The following is a 16,963-nucleotide window of genomic DNA, read 5'->3' on the forward strand; positions in this document are numbered from 1 at the left end:
ACTTACTGAGAATAGCTTACAGAACATAAATGGCAGGAGAGGTGAGGGGATGACATAATAGTCTAGTTTGGCTGGAGCATGGAAAAGATTGAAGGGAATAGATTGAAAAAGGACTTGACATTTAAGTAGGAACCAAATTAGAGACTTTACTCAGAGCCATAGGAATTGCTATTTTATACTATAGGCTACAGGAAGCCACTTGCTTGAGCAGAGGAGAGAAACAGTGAGATATTCACTTAAGGAAAATCATTCTGACAATGCATTAAGGATGAGTTGGAGGAAGGAAGAAACTAGAGACAAGAAAACTACTGAGATAGTTTAGCCAAGGCAGGATGAGGGCTTCAGGATAATGGCTCAGTGTTTGGAGAGAATGGATATCAAAGTTGTTTTAGAGGCAGAAAGAATCAGATTTGGCAAATGATTGTATACATGGTATCAACAAAAATGAGAAATCTAGGATAATCCTGAGGTTGAAAACTTGGGACACTGGAAAAATGGCAATATCTTCAATCAAAATCGAGAATTCAGAAGAGGGGTAAGTTTTGGAGAAAATATAGGTTCTGCTTTACACTTGTTGAATTTGACACCTGAGATTTCAAAATTTTGTAATTTGGAGAAACTAGGGGTGAGAGATATGTTTGGGGGAAAAGATGTTTAATTGAGTTTTAGACATTTCAAATTTTATATATGGCCCTTATATGAAAATATTGGTAAGTAATTTAACTCTCTTTTCCTTTACTAAATTCTAATGTTTATAAATACCTGTTATGTCCAAGGTTCTGTGCTAAGCTAGGAATACAACCAAAAGTTAAACTAGCCCTGGCTCCTAAAAAGCTTATATTCAATTGGCATTGTAAACATTTTAAATAAGTAAATTTAAATTTTTGAAAGGGAACAAATACTCCTAAGTGGCAGACATTACATCAATAGTTGTATCCTGGGCCAGTGAGCCTATACAGAATATAGAGTTTCAGTCCTGGAATCAGGAAAGTTCAAGTTCAAATCTAGATACTTAATATGTGACACTAAACAAGTCACTTATCCTTTTCTCCTCAGTTTCCCTATCTATAAAAGGAGCTGGAGAAGGAAAAGGCAAACTACACCCACATCTTTGCCAAGAAAATCCCAAATGAGGTCATGAAGAGTCTAACATCACTCAAATCACTGAATAGCAACAAAAACAATTTTTAGCACAGCAAATTATCAGTAATTCTTAAATATGAGTCAGTTTGCATTATTTTCCTATGAATTATAAGAGAAAAAATTATTATTTTGCATATTGGAAGTTGGGCTCAACCTCCTCCCATGAAAGTATGATGATGTAAAAAGAGACTATAAAAGAATATAATGGAATAAGATTTGAGTTCTGGTTGCAGCTCTAATATTTACATGTTCTTTAACTACAAGTAAGCCAATTAACCTCACTGGACCTTAATTTCCATTGCTGTAAAATGGGATGATTTGGACTAGATAATCTCCAGGATTCTTCTAATTATAGAATCCTACAATTCTGTGATATTTTCCTTTGAGAAAAAAATCCCATAAATGTCCACCTTAAAAAATAGCTTCCTAGACTTTTGGCGTACCTTTGAAATTATTCTATTCTAAAAAACACTGAGTAGCTTGTCAAATTTACTTTTTCCTAATTAAATGGTTGTTTTCATCACTTCTTGTAATTTATTTTCCTCTAGATAACAGGAGAATATATCAGCCTTGTAATTGTATTAAATATTTCCCTCATAACATATTGTCAACCCAGTCCTGTTGAATTAATGAATTGTGTGCATGTTTGAAAGTAGGGTTGTACTTGTCTAATTGTGGCATCAGTTGTCATAGTGACTATCAGCCAATCAGTGAATAAACACCCTAGTCTTGGCAGTGTTTTGGTGAAGAAAGCTACATGTGCAGTTGTCAGCCGTGGTCTGTGGTGGTAAATACTATATTTGGCAGCTAAACCAATGTGTTGACCACTCTCTTTATTTCTACCTTTATTTCTAGTTAAAGATTTGTCTTCTACCTGAATGTTAAAAGACCACATGTCTCTGAAGTCGCTTTGTTATTAATAGATGACTTTTTATAAACACTGAGTAGGTGGCAAGCTATTTGTATACATGTCCTGTGAATGCAACTCTTGAGATAAACACACACACACACACACACATATGTGAGCATTTATATGCATATATATGTAGCTATAAATGTCAGATCTCAAAAGGAAATAGGTCTTAAAGGAAATCATTTTATGCCTCCTATTAAAACATGTCGAGTGATCTATAAATTACCCGTGTAGATAAACAGTGGATTAAAATTAGGCACTCTCTGTCTATCATCACTGCAATATTAATCATCAGAGTTTGGGTCCTTAATGCTAATATGTACCTTTTAGCTGTATATGTCACTACATATTAAATTACATGATGGTTGACAGATTTTTAAATCAAAACTTGCATTCTTTTTTTCCTTTCCTTATCATGTCATAACATGATAAGGAAAAGAGCCATTTTTGCTTACATGTAAAACAATTTCTCTTCTGAGTACTGTGTTTATACCGTTAATTTCTGAAATACGTAAAAACACTCAAGCAGAACCTCTCTGAAATAAATGCATTTGCTGTCCAAAGAGGGCAGTGAATATTGTATTTCAGAACTGCCCAGGAGTTAAACCTAGAAAGTTTCACCATTTCCATAAAAAATATGTAGAAGAATAAATATTTTCTAGTATACAAAGTTATAAAGTATTTATTTTTCTATGAATTCTCTAATATTTTATATCCATTGATTGTGTTGACCAAAATTTTCTCTAAAATTACTTGAGAGGAAAAGTATCATTTCAATATCTTAATACTAGATTGATAACTTTCATATTTGTCATCTATCAAGAAGGAAATTAGATTACCTTACTGAATCGCAAATTATCAAATTTTTCAAAGAACATAAATGAAGACCATCTATTTAGTCAGCAAAAATGATGTTAAACATTTTTCTTTATCATATAGCCTGAAGGAGAGAATAAGTAAAGATAGTCTGTCCCAAAAATCCATGTGTAAGATCATTCTGATGGAAAGGTTTTTCTTGGACTACCAGGAATCAAGGCATAATAGTGGTGACTCTCCCAAATGGCTATGGCATCTTTTGAAATAAATTATATTAATGGCATTTATATATAAAGAAAACTTGAAAAACTCACTTTTTCCTTTTTATGTCCTTAAAGAAGTATGAATTTTCCCTTTCAGGTTTTGGTTCTTGGTATGGACCAAAGTTCTTACTTGATAGAACTATGCTCTACTTTTCTGCTTGGGTTTTATCAGAATCAGGAAATGTAGAAATCAGATAGAAAATATCTGTATACAAACATAATTTCTGTTTTCTGTATTATTTACTTCTCTACTCAATGAGTTTATGAACCTCATAATTGGAATTCACATTTCCAGTGTTTCACTCTGTAACCCAACTTCCTCACAACTGAAAAAAATATATAGGAAAAGATAAACCCAAAAATCTTTGATTATTATGCCTCTTTTATACTAGAGAGGTCTCAGTGGCTCCTTTTTTGCCTCAGACAAGAGAAAAACTCCATCTTCCTTTGGCATTTGCCACAATTAATTCCATGTACTTCTCTTTATGTGGTTTTCATTCTGGATAAACTACCCATACTTTCTATTCCCAATCACAAAACTCCATTTCCTAAATAGTAAAGTCCCCATTCCTGGAATATACTGAAGCAAAACATCTTTTGCTTCAAATCTTTCTTCCATCAAGGTTTAATTCAGGTGTAACTTTCTATGGGGACACATACATAAGAAAAAATACAAGTTTTTTTTAAGGAAGGGATGATTTAAAAAAAAATGTTTTTGTATTTCCAGCACTTCATAAAGGTCCTTCCTCACAGAAGGATGTTTAATAGAGGTTTACTTAAATAATGTATTTGAGGGTCTAGCCTCACTTTCCTGTAGTCTTTTATCATTACATATTAGTTCACCTCTTTTAGGCCTTCTTATGCACAAGCCATTTTTGATACTTTATCATCTTCTGGGTTAAGTGTGATTATGATTCTACTGAAATCATAGTATTCCATAATTTGCAATCTAGGAACATCAGTGGGACAATATTAGCATTTTAAAAGATGGCTTGTATAGCAGGAACTACTTGAGATTAACACTATTGGACAAATCTTCTTAAAGAAACTGGCCAACAATTGGATAAGAAATATAATAAGATTCATAAATTCCATGATACACTCAATGAATACCATTTCATTGATAGATTAGATTGATAGATTGAGTTGTTAAAAAAAAATGAAAGAAATAAAATAAGGGGCACATCCCAATCCCCCCCCCCCCGACACACACACTTCAAAAATTTATTTATAAATTTATTTCACAGTTTCATGAATATCAAAACTTCCCAGTAAGGAGCAGATTGGTTTTCAAAGCAGATTGGAAATTTCTGCACATCACAGTCTTGGAGAATTGCCTGAGGCTCTGAGAAGTTCCAGTATTTGCCCAGGCCACAGAGTCAAATATGCAGTAGAGGCAACAATCAAGCTAAAGTTTTCTTAACTCTCCTTTACCTATTGATAGGATTTCAAGCTTTTGAAATCTTTTTTAGAAAACAATCAAGAATTGATTATAAAAATGCAAATTAAAACAACTCTGTGATACCACCTCATACTTCTCGGATTGGCTAAGATGACAGGAAAAAATAATGATAAAAAATGATAAATATGGGAAAACTGGGATACTAATGTGAAGAAGGTATATGTGTGACTATTGTTTACATACCCTCCTTCTAGTGTGATCACCTCCCCTTGGGGGCTCTGACCTCCCTGAGGAGTCAGGGATGGCATGACCACCTGTATTCTAAAACAAAAGAAAGCGGGAGATGTAATGGGCTGAGGCTCAATTTGATGCACTGAGGTCCCAAGCACGTGAGGCTAAATAGTAATTGGACTATACTCTATTAATATATATGCTTGGAGAAAGAATGGCCCCCGCCCACTCTTTGTGCAAGTCTTGATGTGTTGTATAGGAAATGATGATTTTGGTGGGTGGAGGCAGAGGGGCGGAGAGAGGAGCGGAAAGAGACTGCTGGCTGACTTCTTGTCACAGCTGTTCACATTGCTATTGCAATCCCCCTTCACCTCAAAAAGAATAAAGATAGAAGATTTTCCCTTAAGCTGAATTCCTGACTCTAGCTGATTTTAAAATAAGCGGTCATCACATTAATGCCTTGTTGGTAGAGTTGTGAACTAATCCAACTATTCTGGAGGGTAATTTGGAACTATGCCCAAAGGGCTGTCAAACTATGAATACTCTTTGACCCAGCAGTGCCATTACTGGGTCTGCATCCTAAGGAAATCATAAAGGATGGAAAAGAATGTGCCAAAATGTTTGTAGCATTCTTTGTGGTAACAAAGAATTAGAAAATGAGTAGATCAATCAATTGAGGAATGGCTAAATAAGTTGTGGTATATGAAGACAATAGAATATTATTGTTCTATAAAAGCTGATTTTTGAAAGGCCTAGAAAGATTTACATAAACTTATACTGAGTGAAACAAGCAGAACCAGGAATATATCATACATAGTAACAAGAAGACAGTGCAATGATTAGCTATGAAAAAGTTGGGTTTTCTCAGTGGTTCGATAATCCAAGGCAATCCTGATAATTTTTGTATAGAAAATGCCATCTACCATCTACATCCAGAAACTGAACTATGGAGATTGAACATAAATCAACATATGCTATATAACCACTTCTTTTTTCTGTTTTTTTTTTTTCCTCCTGTGGTTTTTCCTTTTTGTTCTGATTTTTCTCTCCTAACATAATTCACAAAGAAATGTGTATTCAAATGGTTAATATACATATATAATTAGAAAAAAGATAATTAATAAAGAAAAAAGAAAACCAAAAAATATGAAGTAAATTTTAAAAAATAATAACCATATACTTTGACTTGATAATCTAACTGTTGTATGTATTTCCTAACAATTAAAACAACAAAAAAAATTGTTATTTGATAGCAACAAATTTTTCACTGGTGAGGAAAAAAACTAGAAGCAAGCTAAATGTCCAGCAATAGGAGGAACAACTGAATAAATTATGATATGATAAATGGAATGGAATATAATAATGTGATTAAAACTGACAAGTATGAAAAATTCAAATTAAGACAACATGGTGGTACTCCTGATAACTTTTAAATCAAGAAAAAAGTTGAAAAGTAATAAATCTACTATTAGCATATTTATAAACAAACATGTACATTAATTTGCTATTGGTTGGATTTAAATTTTTAGAATCTTTTTAAAGAAAGCAATCAAGAAATATACAATAAATTTTAAAAAATCATATACTTTGGCATATTAATCTCACTGTTGTATTTATTTCCTAACAATTAAACAAAAGCAAAATAAAATTGGTAAGTGATTTCATAAGAACATTATTTTTAACTGGGAAAAAAATAACTTAGAGTCAAGTCTACCAATAGGAAGAACAACTGAACAAATTATGGTATGATAAATGAAATGGAATACAATAATGTGATTAAAACTAACAAGTATGAGAAATAAAAGAAATTTACAAAGACCTTTTTTTAAAATAAAATAAAACAAAAAAGAAAAAAAGACAGAGCTCAATGAATAGGTATATACTAACATTGTACATGTTAAGAAAAAAAGAAGGAAAATGAGTACAAAAAGAATCCCACTGAGAACTTAGAGAGTGTACCTCGAAAGTTATGGTAATGTATAGACTGAGATTATTTAAATATTAATACTTGCAAAGTGGATTTATGGTTATTAATTATTATGGGCTATTATGGTTATTAGTGGGTTATGGTTTCTATATTATAATTGTGTAAGAGAAAATGTAAATTTGCACTTTGATTTGAACCAAGAAAATGCATGCTATTACTAAAGGAAAAAAATGAGTAATAAATCAGAGAATAGATTATTTTAGTAGGAGAAAAAGGAAACTTAACAGGACAAACAAATTGGTATGGTTTTTTAGGTGGAAGGAACCTGAGGATTATCTGGTCTAAAACCCTGTTTTCTAGAGAAGGAAACTGAAATTGTAGGGAAAAAAAGCCTTTCCTAAGGTCAAATATGAGTAAAGAACTAAACAGAGAACTTAAAGAAAGATCTTTGATTTCAAAATGCCTTGGCCTTCACAATATAATTGGTCTAGCCTCTGCATACCAAGATGAAACCTTATAAGAAGAAATTGAACCTTCAGAAACAGATGGTCATTGATACCACAGAAGTATCTCACACATGTACTAAAGAATATTCCTATTTCATGAAGAATAAAATGTCTCATCTTAAATGTGTCCTTTTTTTTTTTTTGCAGAATATTACCATTTTTATGGTAAGGTAGTTAAACAAAATCTCAAGTCTCAAAGTCCCTGTTCACAACATATTGATAATAACCAACACAGTTGTCCACCTTTGAAATAACAAATGCACGGGACTATAATAGACTTTTCAAGTTGCACTTAGATCACAGTGCTCCTAACTATATCACTGGGAGCAGGTACCTGGCACAAATGTCTCCATCAGAGCATAAACACCTTGGCCTCTAGCCTCAGAGAGTTTATCAGTGCCATGGGAGATATTTGCTGCTCCTCCACAATGGATGAACAGCTTGCAGTTACATATTAATCTACTTGATGACCTAGAAGAAGAACATGGGAAATAATATTGATAAGTCACTTTTTCCTTACTGTGCTACCCTTCTATCATTACTTGATGGCCTCGATCCTTTTATTTGCCTTTGTTTCTCACATTTTTTTCCCTTTCTGTTCCATTTTAAGTACAAGTTTTGCTTTCTCTTTTCTTCATTCTTGCCAAAGTCTAACTTGACTTGGAATCGAGGAAGCAGATTATTAGCATTTCTAAAAGCTAATACATGAGCATTTAATGTGGCTTACAGTGACTGTGGCAGCTGGTATGTTAGCAACCAAAATATTCCGTCCTAGTAGAAAATTCTCTATTCTTACTGATGTTCCATTCTGCAATGCCTGCAGGTGCTGTGTTGGATTGACACTCTCTATAAAATACATGTAGATGCAAGAATCATTGTGGCTGAAGTAAAACAAATAACTAAGAGATTATTTAAAAGGAATTCTGATTATCTTAACAGACCCCTGACAAGGCAAATGTGGATGCTAGCTGGTTGAATCAATTATATATCTTTACATAAACATAATGTGTTATATATATACATATATATGCTTATATTTATTAAGGTTGACATGAGTCAACTTTGCTTATTATTCTGTTCAGATAAGTACATGTTGAAATTTGTAGAACTCCTTTCATTTCTTCCAATTTAATTTGTATTTAATAATAACCAGTAGTAATATAACTGCTAAATTTAACAGAATGTTCATCTGCTATTCTGGGAAGCTCATGAAATTAATATCTTTTGATTTCTAATAAGGAACTCTACCATCCCTGTCCAAACAAAAGCATTGATGATATGTGATAGAAGGCTGATTTTTGTACAAAGTGTTAAAAGGAGAATCCTATTCCATAGGAATTACATTTAGGTCCTTATTTGTGCAAATAATAAATCCTGTGAAGTGGTTGCATTATTCAAATTTGCACTGCATATTTCCATTGGACTGGAACCAATTACCATATTTTATATAATTACAACTTCGAATAGTGCAAATTCTAATACATGTGACCACTTCTCAGAAGTCATTATTCACACTAATCATGACCTAGCTGTAAATATATTTCTCAAGTAAATATTAAAACAGATCTATCTTCCCCACATAAATTCAAAGAATATTCTCATTTACCAGTAATTTCTGATTTTTTCTCTTTCCCCTTCTATTATTAAAATGAAATTAAATTGAACAAATGAAAAATAAAACCTGTGACTATCATCTGCAATATGAAAGAAAGAAAGAAAGAAAGAAAGAAAGAAAGAAAGAAAGAAAGAAAGAAAGAAAGAAAGAAAGAAAAAGAAAGAAAGAAGGAAGGAAAGAAAGGAAGGAAGGAAGGAAGGAAGGAAGAAAGAAAGAAAAAAGAAAGAAAGGAAGGAAGGAAGGAAGGAAGGAAGAAAGAAAGAAAAGTGAAAGAAAATTTCTTCATTGTTATTAGGATCTATCATTATTACTAAAGATTTTAGCAAGTGCCAATTCTTCAGAAGGAAGATTAATGAGAAAATTTATAAATTATCATTCTACTTACTTGTAAATTCTTTAAAAATATAAGATTCACTTGTTTAAGTCATAATTTTTATTCTTTCAATTGTTATAATAGTAAAACATAAGCTCAACTTGAATTTGTGGGGTAAAATGTCATAGTTGGGAAACTGAAGCATATTTCATTAAATTACATTTCTATAAGTAAGACAGAAGCAAGCCAACAATGAGCTTTCTGCTTTAAGTATAAATATAATGTTATAAATTTTCTAATTATTCTGCATTACAAATATCAATCATGACATTTATGGTTCTCTTAAGTCAACGTCCCAAGGTATTTTGTCTTCTTTTATGATTTCTTCCAATTCTGTTTCACCTAGTTTTGAAAGAGGTCTAGCAATGTATATGATTCCATGTTGACTATGGAAGAATTTTTCAGAAATAGGACAGTTTTCATACTGACTAAAATGAGGCTCAGTACTATATCTGATTTGTCTGTTTGCTTTTCTATATATTTATGGAGTTTTCTGTTATTTCAGGAGTCACTGAAGTATGCAGAAAGTAGCATTCCAACTATTTGGAACCATCTGTTTCAGATGATGTTACTGGCAGCTTGATTTTTTCCCCCTTCCAGTTTAGTCAGAATTATTTTTTTTCTACTTATTTGAACAAATAATTAAAATGTCCTACTGCTTTTTGTTGCTGTTGAGAGACTTTCTGAGTGTCACCCACAAGAAACTTTAAGCACCTTAATTATGACATTAAAAATGAATTTTAGATACTGCTGTTGCTCAATGGTTCAAACCATACAAAATTCCCTTTCTTATCTCTCACAAAACAAAAGGATTCTTGCAAGATAGCACAACCTATAAAATGTAGGGAAAACAACCCTTAGTAATTTGGAGGCAAATGTATATTCAGTGTCAGGCTCTTACTGAATTTTGATTCTTTGACTTTGATTTTTGTAGGATCTATCTTTTAAATGCATGAGTACTTTTTTTTTTCCAAGTTGTTTCCAGTTCTGGATATTCTCAGAACTATCTTAATAAAGTAACTTTAGAACAAGCCCAATCTCGAATCTGTCCAAACTGTCAGAGCTATAGCTAGGAATGTTTGTGCCTGAGACAAGTACCACAAACTACAGCTTGGGTAAATGACTTTATTTAATGGGTGTAGAGTGGTAAGCCTTTTCTATGAGGAGACAAAGCCTATCAGATGAGAAAGGAGTCAGTCAGGGAAGGAGCTCACCCTATCTCAATTTAACTGATTATTCTTAGTAGTAGTTAACCTATATTGCTTCTCTGTGCAGAAGGATTTCATCCTAGTAACTTATAAAAGTAATAGATGTACAAATTTGAAAGGAATAAATAAAGTCACCATATTGAAAAGGAGGTCACCCACAGTATGAATAATTCAAGAGTCATTTGCCACTAGCTTTGAAATGTATTATATGATGACTTTTGTTATCAGTTACCTTCCTGGTCTTACTTCATTTAGGATGATGTTGAGAGTGATTTGTTTCTTTTTATCACATACTCAAATTACTGGGAATGGTCTAAATATAGGTACAAAGCTGCCCCATAATTAAATGTCTACTATGAGTAACCCACAATTAAAGTCACTTGAGTGCCAACTAAAGATTTTATCTAGTTGACAATATTTCACAGAAAATGCAAATCTCTTTCTTTGTATTTATGAAATGGCATATACATCATTAATAGAGAAACAAAGGTTTACATGATGTAAAGATTTTATATGATTAAAGGGTGGAACAAATATGTTTATATATCATAATCTTAAGACATATCATGGTAAAGGAAATATATATATGTATATATATACATATATATATACCTATCCAGACATTTGAATTTTTGTATACTGAGAATCAAAAAATAATATTATCCTGGTAATGCCATATGGCTATGAGTCATGGAATACCACAGTCTCCAAAATATTAAAGTTGAGGGTCACCCATAGGGCTTTGGAGAAGCATGTGGGGGGTGTGAGTAGGCTGCAATACATTACTAACTACGAATTGCCCAAGAGAAAAGGTGTAAAAGATATGCAGAGAGAGATATGCTTGGGGAAAAAAAAGGTGGGTTGGCCATGTGGTGAAAGTTATAGATAAGTGATGGGGAACCTGTGCAATCATTCAAATCTATGCAATGTCAACAAAACTAAAGGAAGGTTTCCATGATATTAGATAGACTTCCTGAGATTTATGGGAGGGCACTTACATGGGTATAATAGGATGAGAGGACATAGATGACTTGTAAGCTGCATTTTGAGGAAAAGAAAATATACTTGTGAAATCATGCAATAATTGAGTAATAAAAAATTTATTAAATTTTGAGAAGAGATAACTTGATCTTTTGTGTAAACTGAAAGAATTATGCAAAATTTAAGGGTGCAAATTACCTGAAATAAAATATGAAGTTTTTGGGGAGGCTGTAGCAAATACACAGGAAACAGTTTACTGCATGACAAGGACTTGAACGGACCACATAACAAGAGTGACAAAAACAATAGAAGGGTTACTTAGTACAGTTCTGCAAATGGCCAACAAGCACAGTGAATATTGAATAGAATGAAGCCAGGGTCTGAGGGTTGGACCAAAAGGGAAGAGATAGCACAGCATCATTAACTTGGGCATTTCTGAAACTGTTATTCTTATTGTAGAGTGAATTAAATCTTAATGTGAATGACCTATATCACTAGTGAGACAGTCAGAAGATTGGATTCTTGAATATTTAAAAATTAAATAATTAAGTAAAGGTGCCAATGAGATAAAAATAAACATATGAATTATGAAAGTAACATCTTATATTTTATGACAATCTGTATTATATATGTGTGTATGTATGTGTGTGTGTGTCTGTGTGTGTGTGTGTGTATGTTTGTATTCCTCCCCAAAAGAAAAACCAAATGGCCTTTTCAAGATTCTTATGTCCTTCGAACTACCTGCAGCAGACATTCTGACCTACTAGTTCGGATACTTTCTACTTTCTTGGCTGGTAATTCGTTTATTCCTGTTGATTTTCTCCTTATCTGAATGACTACACATTCCCTGTCTCCTTTCCTGATTTCTTCCCTTCCATAATTGTGAATATCCCCCAGGGCTCTGTCACTCTCTCTAGGTTTTTTTATTTTTTATTTCTATGCTATCTCTTTTAATGATCCCATCTTCTCCCATGAGAACTAATTATTATCTCAATGCAAATCACATATATACACATATACCGTTGTATAAATATGTATATACAAATATATATAATGTGTGTTTATCTGCATATATGTCAACATATATTAACATTATCTAGAGTTCCCTAAATTATCTCATGAGTTCTAGTCTTGTGCATCCAATTTCTTACTTGTGATTACCACTTTAATGTCTTGCTGATAAATAAAATAAAACATTCTTACATCACTTTCCTCCTCAAAAACTTATATAACCACCTTATTCTGGTACACAAGGCCTTCCACAATCTGATTCTAAGTGCTGCTTTAGTTCAAAATATGCCCTTCATGCACTTTATATTCTAGTCTGACTAAACTACTAGCTGTTCTGTGAACTCATCCTGCCCCCATCCATTCACACAGTTTGTCCTCATGATTGAAAAACATTCCTACATTTTCTCCACTTCATAAATATAATCTCAGTTCTAGTGATATCTTTTCCATGAAAACTTCTTCCCTTCCTACCCCCCCCTTCAAAAATGTCTTATATAACTTATCAAATTGTCTTAGAATTCCTTCTGGCTTCTCACTCTATATCTTATATTGTCTTTCTCTGTATATATTTTATATCCCTTCTGGGAGTCTATAATTTGAGAGACAAGGGCTATATTTATTGTTGTTATTGTTGATGCTGTTCAATCATATCCAACTTTTCATGACCCCATTTGAGGTTTTCTTGGCAAAGATACTGGAGTGGTTTGCTATTTCCTTCTTCCACTCAAACAGGGTTAAGTGACTTGGCAAAGGTGACATAGCTAGTAAGTGTCTGAGGCCATATTTGAACTCAAAAAGAGGAATCTTCCTTGATTCCAGGACCAACATTATTTTTACTATACTACCTAGCTGTCCAAGTACTATATCACTTTTCCTCTTTGAAGTTCAAAGGTTTTTGCAAATAGAAAAATAAATAAGTTTAATATGTGAGTTTATTTATATATGTTTACATATATATGTGCATGCAAGTATATGTGCACCCATACATACTGCATAAGCACAGGCATATATATGTGTGTGTGTGTGTGTGTGTGTGTGTGTATATATACCTACATGCATGCATGCATGCATATGCTTATAGTACTTACCACATGTTTTCTAGAGATAACCCTTTAAAAGTAGAGGAACAAGCATTATTGCTTCAAACCTGAGAGACTAGGAAATCTGTAATGTCACCCTACTTCCTAAAAGATATTAAATCCTAGAGAATTTCAGGTGGAGGAAATTTTTTTTCTATTTTTCCCATCTGGCTGATGAAGGTTATCTTATTGTTATTCTTAGGAATCTACTTGGGAACTTCATTCATAGGTGATATGAAAATAATAGGATTATAATTTATAAGTTCAAGATTAGAGGACCATATTTATTAACTGTGCATTTCAACTCAGCTGATACAACCAGACCAAAACCATCACTCCATTACCCACCTTTATCTTATCTTGCATGAAAAAAAATATACAAACTAATAACTGAGAAAAATAGCAACTCAAAGTGGATAATGGCTTAAATATAACATTTATGTGTCAATAATAAGGAAGCTATATTAGATGACCTCTAGATTTTTGAACTTGATAGGAACTTGATTTCATTAAAGTAGACATTTCCTCACCCACTACAAGATGGAGCTCATCTAAGATATGTTGATACTTTTGACAGCAGTCAGTATGAGTTAATGTTATAGGGAAAATAAGTCATTGACTGGTGTCCAGTCATGTAGGCAAGAATTTTACTATATTTTTTTTAGGCTGAAACTTGGGCAGTAGACATAAGATTTATCTAGAGCTAGTACTCAAAGCTATTCTGCTAATATAACCTTTGCAAATCCATAATCATCTTCATAACAGAATGAATCCTTGGATTCAGATTTTAATGGCAACAAATGATTTTCACTTTACTGTGGAAAAATGTGCTTAAAAATTGATATGTTGGTTATTTTCAGAATTCGATAAATAAATCAAATTATTTGTCCATTAAGAAAAAGAATGAATCTATCAAAAAGATTTAATTTTAGGAACACTGAGTTTACTAATATGGCTTGATTTTACCATTTACAATTTCTGAGTTATGATATATTTTTTAAAAAATCGTGAAGCAAAATGTGCATGTTTTATTAAGACTACAGTGAAAGCAGATCAAAAAATGTTTCCCTAAAGTTAAATAAATCAACATATTTACTATATCAACTTCCTTCCTCCTTTGGATAATTTTTATAACTCTCTATCAAATGTGATACCATACTTTTTGGAAAATCTCTAATCCAATAATCATGGCATGTGAACCATCCTGTCCCTAGAAAAGGGACCAATTTCCATGTTACAGATGACTCTTTAGAACTAACTTTCCAATGGATTCTATATATATAATCAAGAGAAATCTAAGATGTATTCAGGTACTCATTCTTCTTTCTCCTCTTCCAACCTTCTCTTATTCTCATATGCAATATAAATCTTTCCTACTTTATTATTCTTTTTTCCTTTCATATTTTGTTTAGCTTTAAAGCATCTGCTAGGTGCTAAACAGAACATGTAAAGTTCCCATCTCTGAAATGACTTTGAGGAACAAGATGAAATAGCTAAAAATATGTTAAAGTATACTACAGTCAAAATGTCAGTTTATGGCAATTTAGGGGAAGATAAAGTTATGTGCAATCTCTCTGTATTTGCTAACTCTTTATAGTTTAATTTTATTCTTTTTTCTTCTTTCTTTACTCTAGCTCACCTCTCCCTTCACTTCACCCAAGAACTTTTCAGTCTTCTTATTTTCTGTTTTTACATCAGTTTTCTCTATTTTTTTCTCCCTTTACACTTCCCTCCCTTCTTATTTCCTGCTACCATCTCTTCCCCTCACCATGTGTTTAGCTTCATTTCTGATATCAGAAATCGTTTTAATTGAACCTAATATTGAAGAGAAAAATGAATTTAATGGAAAGGATCAAATCTTACTAATATGAAATGAAAATGAAGATTCAAATAGAATTGAGAGCTATTCACCAAAGGGGAGAAATTTGAACTCAGAAAATTCATTTCCACCCTCTATTATTTTAAGCATTATGCCTTTAATTATGACCACTTTCATCATGCTGCTCAGATACTAAAAATCATACATTGTCTTCTTTTGCTTAAAGAATAAAGACCAAAACTCTTAGCCTTGCATTTAAGACCTTTAATATCTATTCCCAAAACTACCTTTTCGACTTTTTTTCTCATTTATCATTTCTTTAAACAGATACTTCAGGCTCATTTTCCCTATTAGACTATGAGTTCTTTGGTGGGGGAAAACAAACAAAAACACTACGTCCTTGTTTTTCTTTGAATCACCAGGGCTTAACAAAGTATTTAACTCCTAGTAGGTTTTTAATAAATATGACCCTTAATAATTGTCAACTGACCAGCTGATACATATAGCCCTTAATTGCCTGAACACATCTTGCCATTCTTACCTTTGCACTTCAGTTCATTTTATTCATTCTGGTTCCTATAAAATTTAGAGGCCTCTACTGAAACCTTTCTACTTCCTAAGTTTCTGTGGTACATGGTTTGGTGGAGATACATAGAGAGTCTTCTTCCTTTTTTCTTTCTTAGTTTAAATTCCTTTGGACGAGATCTTTAAAGCCTCAAGTAAACATATTCTTAACAGATTTTGGAAAATAGGCCTTTTCTGATAAAAACGCCTCTTAAATAAAACACACTTTAAAAAAACAGAGAATCATCTGTCATCATCTAGAATGTGACTCAGAGAAATAATAATAGGGAGGAAATAGAGAACTATTTTTATTAATCTAATTTAATTGAAAATTTAAAAAGATCAAGGCCTATCAAAACTCAGAACAACAAATTCTAGTATAAGAATGTCAGAATCTTTTTTTTGTTGTTGTTAGATGATATCGATAGTTCAATCTTTAGCAAAATCCCCACTCACCCAGCCTCTATCTTTTTCAATCAATCAATAAAGTAAAGGTTATTGCTTAAAGAGCTTTGGGAATCCACTCCTCCCAAAGCATTCTGTTTCACTTTTGGACACCATTCCAATAAGAAACCTACATTTTAAAGTTTTATATGTTCCAATTACTGTTCTAAATGCTGATGATATAGAAAGAGGTAAAAGTAGCTTCTATTCTCTAGAAATGCATAGCCTCTACTTTTGGAGACAATTAAAAATATATTTACAAATGGGCAATTCATAAGATAAGTAGGAATAATACACTTTAAATTAAATATATTCTTTGGAAATGTAGCAAAATCTATTTATTGCTCATTAGCTAAAATTTCCATGAGGATACCTCCCTAGGCATTTAGCATGTGACTCTGAATACACATAGAATATACATAATAAATTTGGTTGTTTTCTAATTGAACTGCAATCTTTTTAAAAAGTTTTTGGCCAACAAAAATCCATCTTGTCTTTCTCCTATTTCCCTTCCTCACCTCTCCATTAAGATAAAGAAAAACTAAACCCGTTATGAACAAAACAAATCCCCCTCATTGCCCACTTCCAAAAACTGTATCTCAATCCACACTCTAAATTCATTCCCTCACTATCAAGAGGAGGAAATCATGTTTCATCATGAGTCCTCT

General features: G+C 32.5%; 1 long non-coding RNA gene across 1 annotated transcript in view; it reads left to right on the top strand.

Annotated features, from left to right (window-relative positions):
• Positions 1 to 248: 248 nt before the first annotated feature.
• LOC105749579 overlaps positions 249 to 16,963 on the top strand; it is a 115,263-nt gene continuing 98,548 nt past the window's right edge. Inside the window, exon 1 of the long non-coding RNA XR_004232194.1 lies at positions 249 to 535. This is a non-coding gene — a long non-coding RNA (uncharacterized LOC105749579). The remainder of the gene's footprint in view (positions 536 to 16,963) is intronic.

Source organism: Sarcophilus harrisii, chromosome 1 (genome assembly GCF_902635505.1).
Source record: "Sarcophilus harrisii chromosome 1, mSarHar1.11, whole genome shotgun sequence".
Classification (NCBI taxonomy): Eukaryota; Metazoa; Chordata; class Mammalia; order Dasyuromorphia; family Dasyuridae; genus Sarcophilus; species Sarcophilus harrisii.